We start from the raw sequence: 15,168 nt of genomic DNA, 5'->3' as shown, positions 1-15,168 counted from the left end.
CTATGTTCTACTATGTTTAAACAGATACCTCCTTTATTCTGTACAGGAGAGGCTTATTATCTTATCTAAAATGGGGTTGATATAATTTGGCATTCCCTTCAGATCAATGTGCCATTAACTAATACTAATACATTAACTTTTCAGAAAATCGGAATTTTTATGATCCTGATATACCGATCTTGCAAAATTATCTCAATTACCTTCGTAGCTTTAGTTCATGAGACTCCAGAGAGGGTACAAAAGATGATTTTCATTTTCTCTAGATGAGCTTGATTAAAACGGACACACCTCCTGTGTGTCATGACATCATGAGATCATGAGATTTCATCATCTAGAATCTAGATTGAACCCTCTGTAAAGTTCATTAGCCTCTGCATATCTGATACGGTCATTATCATGCTAAAAAAAGCTATATACAGGGTGTTAAGCCACAATCCTGTTCAAGTCCTAAGAAGGTATTTAATATAAATCGAGGGGAATTAACTGTGGGAGCTACATAACAGCAGATTCTTTGATTTGTGTTTTCAATTTTACGTGTATTCAAGTCAATTAAAAATAATAATCCTGGTAAAATCGTCTTAGCTTTGTGATCCATAAACCAGAGATTGTCAAATGATTTCACGGATTTATGATGCATTCAATTTACTAAATGAAAGTTGGTTCATTGAATTACCCTGTCTGTTGGAAGTCCTCGATATCCGCTTTTCCTTTGTTTCAAATCATTGATGGAACCCTCTGGTGAATTTCATCATCTAGAATCTAGATTGAACCCTCTGTAAAGTTCATTAGCCTCTGCATATCTGATACGGTCATTATCATGCTAAAAAAAAAGCTATATACAGGGTGTTAAGCCACAATCCTATTCAAGTCCTAAGAAGGTATTTAATATAAATTGAGGGGGATTAACTGTGGGATCTACATAACAGCAGATTCTTTGATTTGTGTTTCCAATTTTACGTGTATTCAAGTCGATTAAAAATAATAATCCTGGTAAAATCGTCTTAGCTTTGTGATCCATATGGTTGTCAAATGGTTTCACGGATTTATGATGCATTCAATTTACTAAATGAAAGTTTTTTTTTGTGGAGAGGGGGAAATCTTCAAAAAGACGCCCATTGCAAAAACCTTTGCAATGGGGAGTGTGGGATTGATGTCCGGATACCGGGACATCCAGACCCACTAAAACCCAACCTCTCCCTCATTGAAAGTTGGTTCATTGAATTACCCTGTCTGTTGGAAGTCCTCGACATGCGCTTTTCCTTTGTTTCAAATCATTGATGGAACCCTCTGGTGACCATCCAGTATCAAGACCTTCAAGTGCCTTGGGGATAATATGTACCGCGCCGGTTTGCCTTATTCTCAGATATTGAATTAGGTAGCCAAGGTCGTTACCCAGGAAGGGTTTTGTTAGTGAGAAATGTCTTTGGTCGTGTTTTTACTTCGATAGAGTTTTTAAGTATTACCTACACCTTCTATTACACATTTGCACTAATGCAAAAAGAGATAGATTTTTTCCCTTCTTTTCTTAATGCTAAATTACTTATTGAGTTCATTTTCTTTGTTTCAGAAGTCTTTAATTTTGATTCCTGACATGGAAACAACAACTAACAACAATAGTAAGCAAGTAAGTTTCAGTGTTACTTCAGGCTAAGACTGGGATTCTATTACACATTTGCACTAATGCAAAAAGAGATAGATTTTTTTCCCTTCTTTTCTTAATGCTAAATTACTTATTGAGTTCATTTTCTCTTTGTTTCAGAAGTCTTCAATTTTGACTCCTGACATGGAAACAACAACCAACAACAATAGTAAGCAAGTAAGTTTCAGTGTTACTTCAGGCTAAGACTGGGAGGGTACTTTGAAGACGCCTTGAACACATTGTCAGTTGGGAGTGCAGTTTAATTTGTAATAGAGTTGTAATTACTATTGGTAGCATCTAACCTTAAGTTGTTTTATATTACCTGTGCTATACCCTGACAGAATTTCCTGTACTATGTATGCATAGGTATAAAGGCAACTGGATAATCGAATCAGTATATCCTTAATTCTCCATTAGCTTTGAAGGGCGATTTGGAGTTCTCAAATGGTACTACGGAATTAAGGTCTTAGGTGAGGCCTATCCCAACCTGAGAACTGTGAAGTTGAATGATGAGAGAATATAAAGTGGCCCGTGTACTAATTATTATGATCAGAGCCAAAGGCGTCGGAACTTGGAATGGTCAAAGACTGTTTTTATGGTTTTCTTCCATAGCGAAATTTTTGCCTGAATGTTGCAGAAGTTGAACTCTTGATTTCAGGTAATAGCCTTCCTCATTATCTTCTTCTTCTTTGACGTCATGTGTAGGTCCTATCGTACAAAAGATGCTTGAAGGAAGTTTGATACAACGCAATGAATGGTAAGACCTGATTCATTTAGGAGTTCTGGATTTCTTAGACCAATGTACAGTAAATTGTAGGTAGGTACATAACATAAAAGTAGTCTATGTTTTAGTGCTTTCTACTTATCACGTCCAATAGTAAGGGAAATACTACTCAGTAAGAATTAGACAAAATCCTCCATACTGATTTAGCACCTGAAAATGCAACAGGTGAACAGAGGCGATGACAATCTTCTAAAACCTTGCATCATGTGAAAATTTAACGTTTTGTCTTATTCATGTATCATTTTCTGCTTCAGAAATTCTCCTTCAATGGTTTTTGGAAGTTTGATACAACGCAATGAATGGTAAGACCTGATTCATTTAGGAGTTCTGGATTTCTTAGACCAATGTACAGTAAATTGTAGGTAAGTACCTACATAAAAGCAGTCTATGTTTTTGTGCTTTCTACTTATCACGTCCAATAGTAAGGGAAATACTACTCACAGTAAGAATTAGACAAAATCCTCCATATCTGATTTAGGACCTGAAAATGCAACAGGTGAACAGAGGCGATGACAATCTTCTAAAACCTTGCATCATGTGAAAACATAACGTTTTGTCTTATTCATGTATCATTTTCTGCTTCAGAAATTCTCCTTCAATGGTTTTTATTTCCATTGATATTGAAAGTTAATTTATCGCCCGTACTTTAATATCTACCTGTTCAGTATGCAAACCAAGTTATGACTCATTCTGTTTTATTTTGATACCCTGTTAAATGATTTAAACTGATTATTTATCCGCTTACCATGTTTCATAGAACAAGGTACACATAATTGTTTCCAATACAAGTCTACAACTACAGGTATAATATTGGTGCACTACTATGTTTCTCTATTTTGAGATTCTTTTTTTAGACTTGGGGTCACAATATTTAAGGGTATTTGAGTGAAATTTCGAGTGTATGGCCGCCATACACGCCTTATATGGACGCTACGCCACTGGACTCATTCTGTTTTATTTTGATACCCTGTTAAATGATTTAAACTGATTATTTATCCGCTTACCATGTTTCATAGAACAAGGTATGACTCATTCTGTTTTATTTTGATACCCTGTTAAATGATTTAAACTGATTATTTATCCGCTTACCATGTTTCATAGAACAAGGTACATATAAAGTTGTTAGAAAGGTTATTTATTATTAATAGAGTAGCAGATAAAGTTAGACAAAGATAGTCGATAAGATCACACTGCTCTGACCTTAGAATCGGTAAAGATTTGTTTTAAATGACTACAATATGACTAACATGTTTTATAACTTATGCAAGGTGCTTTAGTTTCAAGACCATGATCGCAAGATCATCATAATTAAGAACTCCTTAGCATTGTTTTTGTTGTTGTTATGATTCGGAATCAGACACCAGAAATGACAATGAAACTGTTACTACGCATCAAAACTTAACAGATGATCACGTAGCCAATGATATGATTCGGAATCAGACACCAGAAATGACAATGAAACTGTTACTACGCATCAAAACTTAACTGATGATCACGTAGCCAATGACTGGAGTATGAAACTGTTACTACGCATCAAAACTTAACTGATGATCACGTAGCCAATGACTGGACTGAAAATCCAAGCCATCGAGTGCTGGAAATTTAATCACTTCATTGATGGAAATGGGCTATATTAATGGCTGAGTAAAAATTGCCAGAAATTTCTACCTGGAACTAATTCTTTATTTGCAACATGTTCAAGTGACTCACCAACAATCTTGGGAAAACTTATCTTTTTAATCTGAATATCTTTGCAAATAAATCTCCACACTGAGTATGCACTGATTGTTTCAATAGCACACAGTGACATGTAGGCATATTTGCCCTCACTCGTTCACATCAAAGGCAACTTTCACATTGCTATTTCAAGCTGCTAACAAGACATGTACCAGAGCCATATAAAGCTCAGGAACTTTTCAACCCGGAAACTCGGGAACAAAGACTAATTAATCATATTCGAGGAAATTCTTGAACAGGAACTGAACTTTGTTGCGATGAAAAAGTTTCAACTGTTAATACACACACACAGCAGTCAAAAATTTGCTTTTACTATCCCAATTTGCACTGTTTTTCAAAAATTGTTTTGAAGGTTCGCCTTATGTTGATTCGTATTGATTGACAATGACTATGACATTTACAGGGACCATATCAGATCTCCCAGTCAATTCCTCCTAACTTGATCTATTCTTTTTATTCCTGTATCTCAGTACCTACCTAGCAATTTTTTGGTGGTGATTGGTTGGCCAAGGTGTCTTTTGCAGTACGTGAATCATATTCTGCCATTGCAATTGGAAATTGGAAGCTCACTAGTCAGTGAATCCTGCTGTTTTGGAATGATTACACTACAGGAGCAGGTTTCCCATTTCACAAAGCTGCTTTATGTTTGCAAAACGGGGTTTGGTTTTGATTCCGCTATCCCGAAGAAGTGTTTTCAAAGTGGAAAGCTATTCGGGGAAGCTAGACATAGATGACTTGAAAATGTTGAGATGCCTCATTTGATGATGTGTATTTGAGGAGGATTTTGGTATGCAAATACTAACCATCACCAAACAGATTTGGGTCAGCAAAACAGCAACAAAAACCACTCTATATCGTTACCTTATCTTTATTTATTTTAACAAAGGTTTGTAAAAATTTAGCAAAGGGGTTATTAGCAAAGATTATAAGATCACAGTGTGCCACATTTAAGTGAACACTTATAAATCCTCTTGACTCATACCATACCCTGTATCTGAATCTATGCTTCTATGGAAAAGTACCATCCGAAAGAGAAAGACCAAGCCCTCCTGTGTCAGTCAAAAGTTAAGTCTTGATCAAGATCCATCATAGTGAATAAAATGGCCTCCCTCCCTCGAACATGTGAGTGCTATTTACTTACATATCCGTGTCTATAAGAAACTTCATCGGGTTCAGATTTTAGATCTTGTCCCTCCAAAGCTCAGTTTGTGGCTGCTACTGCCGCTGAAGTGGATGGTTGGAGATCTTGTTGAATGCGATTATTTCTTATGGTCTTACATAGTCCTTTTGTGTCCTCTAAATTCAACAAAAGCAGAAAAGTCTCACGTAAATGAACTAAGCTCTGACTTGTTTATCCTTGAAATCCCTAAAAAGAACGTCTACAGAAGCATGGCTGTATTTCGGTCATTTTAAAATAAGGCCGCCATCTGTGATGTCACATTGAGAATTTGAACCCAGTTTTGGAACAAAATTCGCACCTTTCCTTATCATTTACTAAATAATGATTCACCATCGAGTGGCTCAGGTACATCTCCATGTCTTCTGATGAAATGTTTCCCACATCGAAGCGTTTACCCCTTGATGTGAGTTTGATTACAGTTAGTTGTAAAGTAACTTCCCGAGATCACCATTTGAACAATCCTTTAGAGAGCCCTGTATGAAAATGAAAACTTCAATCTACAATTCTACAGTATGAGTTGATGTTTGCTTTATATTAAATTGATTGCCAAGACAAGTTTTCCATATTAATACTGTGTTACATAATTGTGACGGTAGTGTACCAGAAGTAATTCTCTTCAACCCCTGCTAGAGGTTTCATACTCCTGATGGCGTTCGTAGACATGAGGAAGACAAGAAGTTGCTCAGTAAAAACTAGTTAATTGAAAACATTTAAAACAATAAATTGGAAAAGGAGTTCAGTAAAAATGTCCAATCGTTCATAGTTTCAGACTAAACTCCTGATTGGACAATAATTATTATTATTATACTAATATTCAGGCTTGGAACAAAACTATCATTCTTGGTGATATTGGTGGATGTGCTGTTCGCACCTCAAATCAAATCAAGATTAACCAATTTGATGAGTACGTACGACGAATATATTTTTTGAGGGTGACCATTAGGAGATTGAATCCGGAGCAAAACTTGGTAGACTTGATTTAAGTTTATTTATTTATCTGCGTCCAGTTTAATTTTTCTATGATATGTACAAAAAAGTATTGGCGTCCTAGCATGTTCTGATCCGAGTAGATTAATTCGAGTTAAACTTGGCAATGATTTATCCACCTTCAAGGTTGATCTGATTTTTTTTTATGATTGTGGCAAAGAACGCCTTTCTCCTTAAGGGCATCGAGAATTCAAGATCTAGGTAGAGGTGGAGGCTGTACGTGGAGTTTTTATTTCAAATTCCATCAAGCTTCAGTTGGACCAACATCAGTCATTAATATTGAGGAGCTGGGTGCAAAAAGGGAAATATGGATTTTTTGCCCTTTTCGCGTAAAACGGTTTTTTGAATAGAACGTGGTGCGCTCTATCTTCCAGCGTTTGAACTGCAGTGATAACTTTTTTTCAATGAGTTACAGCCTTTTTTGAATCCTTCTTCCCTGCATTGGTGAATGGTCACCAAAACCAACTTCCAACTCTCTGGCTTGCTATCTCTGGATCCTCTGTGACCTCTTTTGCATAAAGCCAAATGAGCCAATCTTCCATTTCTAGCAACTCCGTTATCTAGTCGCACATCACAATTTATTCCTAACAAAGTTGATCTTTTTTAATAAATAACTCAACAGGTTGATAGTTATCTTAAACGGCTAAGAAAAATTGTGAATTTCCTCAACATTCTCACCTTTATTGATTTACTTTGGCCGAGGGCCAAAAGTTGATTTAAATTGGAGAACAATTAGGAGTAACTGCCACCAGAAGTAGATTTTTATTGCTCTGGATGTTGATAGGAGTTGGTTTATGAGTCAGGGGGTGTCGAGAACGATTATGCCCAGGTGTGATTTATCGGTCACTTTATGTTATTAATAGATGCTACTGTACCAAGCCTTTATCATTGTGGACATTGGTGCAGGAGCTTTGTTTGCAAAACGGGGTTTGGTTTTGATTCCGCTATCCCGAAGAAGTGTTTTCAAAGTGGAAAGCTATTCGGGGAAGCTAGACATAGATGACTTGAAAATGTTGAGATGCCTCATTTGATGATGTGTATTTGAGGAGGATTTTGGTATGCAAATACTAACCATCACCAAACAGATTTGGGTCAGCAAAACAGCAACAAAAACCACTCTATATCGTTACCTTATCTTTATTTATTTTAACACAGGTTTGTAAAAATTTAGCAAAGGGGTTATTAGCAAAGATTATAAGATCACAGTGCGCCACATTTAAGTGAACACTTATAAATTTTCTTGGCTCATACCATACCCTGTATCTAATTCATGCTGAATCTATGCTTCTATGGAAAAGTACCATCCGAAAGAGAAAGACCAAGCCCTCCTGTGTCAGTCAAAAGTTAAGTCTTGATCAAGATCCATCATAGTGAAGAAAATGGCCTCCCTCCCTCGAACATGTGAGTGCTATTTACTTACATATCCATGTCCAAGAAACTTCATCGGGTTTAGATTTTAGATCTTGTCCCTCCAAAACTCAGTATCTTGTGGCTGCTACTGCCGCTGAAGTGGATGGTTGGAGATCTTGTTGAAATGTTGAATGCGGGTATTTCTTATGGTCTTACATAGTCCTTTTGTGTCCTGTAAATTCAACAAAAGCAGAAAAGTCTCACGTAAATCAGCTAAGCTCTGACTTGTTTATCCTTAAAAAGAACGTCTACTGAAGCATGGCTGTATTTCGGTCATTTTAAAATAAGGCCGCCATCTGTGATGTCATATTGAGAATTTGAATCCAGTTTTGGAACAAAATTCGCACCTTTCCTTATCATTTACAAAATAATGATTCACCATCGAGTGGATCAGGTACATCTCCATGTCTTCTGATGAAATGTTTCCCACATCGAAGCGTTTACCCCTTGATGTGAGTTTGATTATAGTTAGTTGTAAAGTAACTTCCCGAGATCACCATTTGAACAATCCTTTAGAGAGCCCTGTATGAAAATGAAAACTTCAATCTACAATTCTACAGTATGAGTTGATGTTTGCTTTATATTAAATTGATTGCCAAGACAAGTTTTCCATATTAATACTGTGTTTGTTACATAATTGTGACAGTAGTGTACCAGAAGTAATTCTCTTCAACCCCTGCTAGAGGTTTCATACTCCTGATGGCGTTTGTAGACATGAGGAAGACAAGAATTTGCTCAGTAAAAACTAGTTAATTGAAATCATTTAAAACAATAAATTGAAAAAGGTGTTCAGTAAAAATGTCCAATCGTTCATAGTTTCAGATTAAACTCGTGATTGGACAATAAATGGCCTCCCTCTGTCGAACATGTGAGTGCTATTTACTTACATATCCATGTCCAAGAAACTTCATCGGGTTCAGATTTTAGATCTTGTCCCTCCAAAGCTCAGTATCATGTGGCTTCTACTGTCACTGAAGTGGATGGTTGGAGATCTTGTTGAATGCGGGTATTTCTTATGGTCTTACATAGTCTTTTGTGTCCTGTAAATTCAACAAAAGCAGAAAAGTCTCACGTAAATCAGCTAAGCTCTGACTTGTTTATCCTTAAAAAGAACGTCTACTGAAGCATGGCTGTATTTCGGTCATTTTAAAATAGGGCCGATCTGTGATGTCATATTGAGAATTTGAATCCAGTTTTGGAACAAAATTCGCACCTTTCCTTATCATTTACAAAATAATGATTCACCATCGAGTGGATCAGGTACATCTCCATGTCTTCTGATGAAATGTTTCCCACATCGAAGCGTTTACCCCCTGATGTGAGTTTGATTATAGTTTTGCTGAAGTCAAGTAACCCTTTCTTTTCTCTCCCCATGCACAGATTGGTAGCGTCTTGTGCATGCCGGTTATAACTGGATTACATGACGCCACAAGGTCCAGCTACTAGTCTAGTGTAAACGCCACTGGCGTCCAGTTACATTCCAGTCCAATTGGATTACGCTACAGAAGTGTATTTGGATCAACTGCTAGACCAGATGTTACTGAATGGTCCCAAGTTCATGTCACCATATTGTCCACATTTATGCCGGCCGGCCACGCTCAGACGGTCTGACAGAATTAGACCTAAGTCTGTTAGACCGAGATCTGTCAGTCTGAGCGTACGCCGCATAATGGTCTTTACACGAGTCCAGTAACTGAACTGCCTTCTGGCTTCGTCTAATTCAGCCATTCATCATCAGCATGGTAGCGTCTTCTTGACTTAAGAGCACCTGAGTGGAAGATATGTGAGGCTAACGCCTGAAGCGGCTGGCCTTTTCCTATTTTGTCTTCCTTCTCTCACTTTCGGGACGATAAGACTTTAGCAGTTACAATTCCCTCTATCAAATCCTAAGAAAACAGGTGATTTTCCCTCAATCCCTACGAGAGTCGCCCCAAACTTCACCTCCTATATACTCCTGCTCTTAAAGCGTGCGGGTCCAAGCCCCGAGCAGCGTCCTAGCATGTTCTGATCCGAGTAGATTAATTCGAGTTAAACTTGGCAATGATTTATCCACCTTCAAGGTTGATCTGATTTTTTTTATGATTGTGGCAAAGAACGCCTTTCTCCTTAAGGGCATCGAGAATTCAAGATCTAGGTAGAGGTGGAGGCTGTACGTGGAGTTTTTATTTCAAATTCCATCAAGCTTCAGTTGGACCAACTTCAGTCATTAATTGAGGAGCTGGGTGCAAAAAGGGAAATATGGATTTTTTGCCCTTTTTGCGTAAAACGGTTTTTTGAATAGAACGTGGTGCGCTCTATCTTCCAGCGTTTGAACTGCAGTGATAACTTTTTACTTTCTATTTTTTTCGATGAGTTACAGCGTTTTTTGTAAACATACTTTTCAAGGATTTTGATGAAAAATTGAAAACTGTAAAGTTAAATATCTTAGTTTGATGATTTTCATTTATTACCCTTTTTGCACCCAGCTCCTCAATTGTTTAGCCTGCTCGTAGATTCGTTTAAGCTTAATCCATTTTTTGGGGCTGTTGCCCCTACACCTAAGCCTCAGAGTGGGCCTTTTGTGTTTAGCCTGCTGGGGTTGAGGGGGGGCAGGTCCATTGGTAAATTTTCTTTACTTGTTAAAATTGAACTATTCGTTACAATGTCACCACCGTGGATCAAACAGACCAAAGACCAAATACGATTTGAAACTTGGAACTTTGGTTCGTTCAAAAATAGAGCTCTTAAGGTGTATCCACTCAGGGTCGATCGATGTCGATCGAACCACTCACTCTGATGCTTGGATAACATAGATTTAGCTCATCGATCGACGTCCGTCGGCTATGTGTGGACACAGCTTTAGAGTTAGGTGGCAGAGAATGTCTAAACTTTAACGTCTCGTCGTCTGTGGTTACCTTCTACTCACGTGTTAGAAACTTGGAACTTTGGTTCGTTCAAAAATAGAGCTCTTAAGGTGTATCCACTCAGGGTCGATCGATGTCGATCGAACCACTCACTCTGCTTCGATAACATAGATTTACCTCATCGATCGACGTCCGTCGGCTATGTGTGGACACAGCTTTAGAGTTAGGTGGCAGAGAATGTCTAAACTTTAACGTCTCGTCGTCTGTGGTTACCTTCTACTCACGTGTTAGGTGTTAATTTGCTAGATCTGATTACCTGTTATAAGCGCTTGAGCTCTTTTTCCTTAAGTTTAAATATGTGGGTAGATATCTACTTACAAATACACAAGTTGTTGAAGTGGAATTATGTTGCTGTAGATAATTATACGAATATTAGGGAGTATTGTTATTGGGGTATTGATAGGTATTAATGTGTGTGGACACAGCTTTAGAGCTAGGTGGCAGAGAATGTCTAAACTTTAACGTCTCGTCGTCTGTGGTTACCTTCTACTCACGTGTTAATTTGCTAGATCTGATTACCTGTTATAAGCGCTTGAGCTCTTTTTCCTTAAGTTTAAATATGTGGGTAGATATCGACTTACAAATACACAAGTTGTTGAAGTGGAATTATGTTGCTGTAGATAATTATACGAATATTAGGGAGTATTGTTTATTGGGGTATTGATAGGTATTAATGAATTAAATAAGGTAATTATTATTTGAAAATAATAATTATCACTACCTACATATTGCATGAAAAAATGGTTAGTTTGTTTTCTCAACTAAATGTACGCGGATTAGACAGACCGCCCCCCTAATTGGCTTGGTTTAGATTGGTTCTACCTTCACCTTGGAACTTGTCGGGGTTTGGGGGGATTTCCTCCAATCTCTTCTGAAAGTTTTGACAAAGGAAAAGTCCGGTTCACCTTCGCGAGGACCATTTCCCTCCCACTTGGGTACATACATATCAAACATAGGTATATAAATAGTATCATACATAGGTACACCAATTTTATATGTACCTAGGTCCATCACGAGAAAAAAAATGAGCCATCAACCATCAAAATCGGTCCAGTGGTTTAGGCTGTAGAGCGGTCAACGTCAAAGAAGAAGCGGAAGCGGAAGCAGAAGCAGAAGCAGCAGCAGCAGCAGAAAATGATGAACAATTTGACGTTTTTTAAAGTCAAATATCTCCAGGTAAACTTAACCGAGATTTTGATGATTTTTTTTTCAACGTGGTCTACTTTCATGCCCGAACACACACATGCAATCCGTTTTCTTCCATCATTTGTAGTTGTCCCCCTACAACTACCTGAAAACGGCTACTTTCCCTGTCGCGTATAATATCTCTAGTAGCGCGGTCAAACTTTCTTGACTTGGCGGGGCGGAGCGCTACCGCGCTCCTTAATTAAATATGGTACCTAATTATTATTTGAAAATAATAATTATCACTACCTACATATTGCATGAAAAAATGGTTAGTTTGTTTTCTCAACTAAATATACGCGGATTAGACAGACCGCCCCCCTAATTGGCTTGGTTTAGATTCTACCTTCACCTTGGAACTTGTCGGGGTTTGTAAATAAGGTAATTATTATTTGAAAATAATAATTATCACTACCTACATATTGCATGAAAAAATGGTTAGTTTGTTTTCTCAACTAAATGTACGCGGATTAGACAGACCGCCCCCCTAATTGGCTTGGTTTAGATTGGTTCTACCTTCACCTTGGAACTTGTCGGGGTTTGGGGGGATTTCCTCCAATCTCTTCTGAAAGTTTTGACAAAGGAAAAGTCCGGTTCACCTTCGCGAGGACCATTTCCCTCCCACTTGGGTACATACATATCAAACATAGGTATATAAATAGTATCATACATAGGTACACCAATTTTATATGTACCTAGGTCCATAAAGAATATCTAGTTACCTACATAAATATTATATAGAACATAAAAACTTCAAAATCTTCTAATCACGTGTGAATTAAGGTAGAAACTATCATCACGTGAAGTCATGGGGTGTCAGAAAGATGCATTTCAAAGTTTTCCCATAATATTGTATGTAATTTTGTTCAGGACAGCCAAACTACTATCACGTCACGTGACCTGACGTGATGATTGTGTGTTTCTACCTTTGGTCAACAGGTGCTGCACCCCAAAAATACGCTGAATCAGCAACAGTACGTAGGTATGTATTTTTCTTTCGAAATGTGAGATGATTTCCCCTCGTCTCAATCTCATTCCCCCTCTTTTAAAGGAAAATAGAGGAATTCGTTTAACCACTAGGTGGCGTCACGTGGCGTGGTAGCGCCTTTTCTAAACCATTGGAAATCCAAGATGGCGTCCTCTCAAACCTGGCAAGTCAAGGGTTGGGATTTAGGGAAAATAGTTTCAGATTCCGAAAGGGAAATAGGCGTTATACAACTTATACAACCTCACTGGTTATCACGGTGGATGTGGGATCTGGAGGTTGGTGGTTCGAGTCCAAGTCTAGTCATCGAATTTAACAGTCTATATCGGTTCAGCAAATTAAATATCTAATGGCCAATCTTACCACTAAGAGTTAACACAGTGTCAATGCTTTTTCTTAAACCCTGGATTAACTTAAAACTTTCCACAGAAAATCTTACCACAGTAAGATCTGGCATAAATGTATCTTAATTCAAGATATCCTCATGTAATGCCAAGATACCTAAACACAATATGTGCTAAATAGGAAAATAGGTTATGTGTAAAGGTTATCACGGTGGATGTGGGATCTGGAGGTTGGTGGTTCGAGTCCAAGTCTAGTCATCGAATTTAACAGTCTCTATCGGTTCAGCAAGACGTTGGTTGTGAACTTCGCAAATTGAATGTGTGAATTGAAATTAAATATCTAATGGCCAATCTTACCACTGCAGTCTCTATCGGTTCAGCAAGACGTTGGTTGTGAACTTCGCAAATTGAATGTGTGAATTGAAATTAAATATCTAATGGCCAATCTTATCACTAAGAGTTAACAGTTAACACAGTATCAATGCTTTTTCTTAAACCCTGGATTAACTTGAAACTTTCTGTGGTAAGATCTGGCATAAATGTATCTTAATTCAAGATATACTCGTACTCATGTAATACCAAGATACCTATTACCCTGGATTAACTTAAAACTTTCCACAGAAAATCTTACCACAGTAAGATCTGGCATAAATGTATCTTAATTCAAGATATCCTCATGTGATACCAAGATACCTAAACACAATATGTGCTAAATAGGTTATGTGTAAATACACATATTGTGTAGACATACAGTCATACACACAATTACTCACATACAGATAGCTTACTTACCTATCCTACATGATATTATTCGTACATTAGACTGGTACAAGGTGACAGGTGTAAACGGTTATTGCTGACTGTCGAGATATTGAAGGAAAAAGTGCAAAAAGGTTGTTTTTCTAGTTCCCAGGTATTTGAGGAATTTCTTTGTACTCCAATTCACTTGAGCGCGTGACATGGTTGGTTATAGTAGTTAGTAGTGCAAATTCTAGAAAAATAATATCACCGCACACTTGGAGAATAGAAATGTCACACAAATGAACACCTTTGGAGAGACATGTGGAAATTGATTACAAAGGAGGCACTTGTGATTATGATTTGAACCGCAGAACCAAAAAATCCAATGCTTCAGCAACTCCTCTATGATTACGATTACTATTTGGCAGCTACTGTTCACCCTGTATTACTCGGAAAAGTTGGTCCTTCGGGCCAGATCAGGAATTCAACACTCTGTTCGTTTAGGTAGGCACTATTTCCTTTGACTACCTGAACTAAAGGAGAATTCCCCTGCTTTAACGATGGTGATATTATTTATGAAGTTTCCATTTATTAGTTATTCGGTACAAATCTCTCAATTAAATAAATATTCAACAAATGGTATACCCATCCGTAAAAGCCGGAGCTTTTGCCACAGATGGGGTCACATATTCAATATTCCATGCAAAGGATGAATTACAAGGAACTCTATTTGAGGAAGGCTAGACAAGTAGACACCTCGTTACGTTTAAACAAACATCCTGTATACGAGTAACAAAAGTTCGAGCCCACCCTGTTGAAAAGCTCTCTCTCTCTCTCTCTCTCTCTCTCTCTCTCTCTCTCTCTCTCTCTCTCTCTCTCTCTCTCTCTCTCGTGTGCAAAGTTAAAAATAGTCCAATACATAATTAGTAGTACAAGTACATGATCTTGATAAAGAAGAAACTATTCTGCTTTTGTCGAAGATTCTGCTCTCAACTGCCTAGAATCCTAGGTAGAGGAATACTAAGATCTCTACATTTTGTGGACCAAATTTTACCAGCAGACAAGGCCGTATTTAGGGGGGCCCTCCTGGGGCTTCATTTTTGCTCCTTTAATACTATGGGGTTGACTCCGAAAATTTGGAGCATCCCTCACCCCCTCAATAAAATCCTAGATACGGGCCTGTCAACAGACCAGGATTTATAATAAAGATTTTATTTGTAATAATTAGATCTGTAATTAGCTATAATTACCATTCTAAATACCAATTACCTGA

General features: G+C 37.7%; 1 protein-coding gene and 1 long non-coding RNA gene across 7 annotated transcripts in view; one reads left to right on the top strand and one right to left on the bottom strand.

The window, feature by feature from the left end:
* Nucleotides 1-2,514, top strand: part of LOC103505693 (general transcription factor IIE subunit 2) — an 81,553-nt gene extending 79,039 nt beyond the window's left edge. Inside the window, exons 8-9 of one of the 6 annotated variants that reach the window (XR_003390533.1) lie at nucleotides 1,760-1,816; nucleotides 2,345-2,514. The gene's annotated coding sequence lies outside the window, so the exon portion shown is untranslated. Of the gene's footprint in view, nucleotides 1-1,567; nucleotides 1,667-1,759; nucleotides 1,942-2,297 lie in introns of those variants that run through there. The other 5 variants (XR_003390531.1, XR_001809411.2, XR_003390532.1 and 2 more) reach the window with 5 other exon arrangements.
* A 7,808-nt stretch (nucleotides 2,515-10,322) lies between these two features.
* LOC113465966 lies at nucleotides 10,323-10,922 on the bottom strand. Its single transcript, XR_003390524.1, has 2 exons — nucleotides 10,854-10,922; nucleotides 10,323-10,631 (listed from the first exon to the last, which is right to left on the bottom strand). It is a non-coding gene; the product is annotated as an uncharacterized LOC113465966 (long non-coding RNA).
* Nucleotides 10,923-15,168: the final 4,246 nt, after the last annotated feature.

Source organism: Diaphorina citri, unplaced genomic scaffold (assembly GCF_000475195.1).
Source record: "Diaphorina citri unplaced genomic scaffold, Diaci psyllid genome assembly version 1.1 scaffold190, whole genome shotgun sequence".
In the NCBI taxonomy this organism is placed as follows: Eukaryota; Metazoa; Arthropoda; class Insecta; order Hemiptera; family Psyllidae; genus Diaphorina; species Diaphorina citri.
This window is presented reverse-complemented; position numbering and strand designations above follow the sequence as displayed.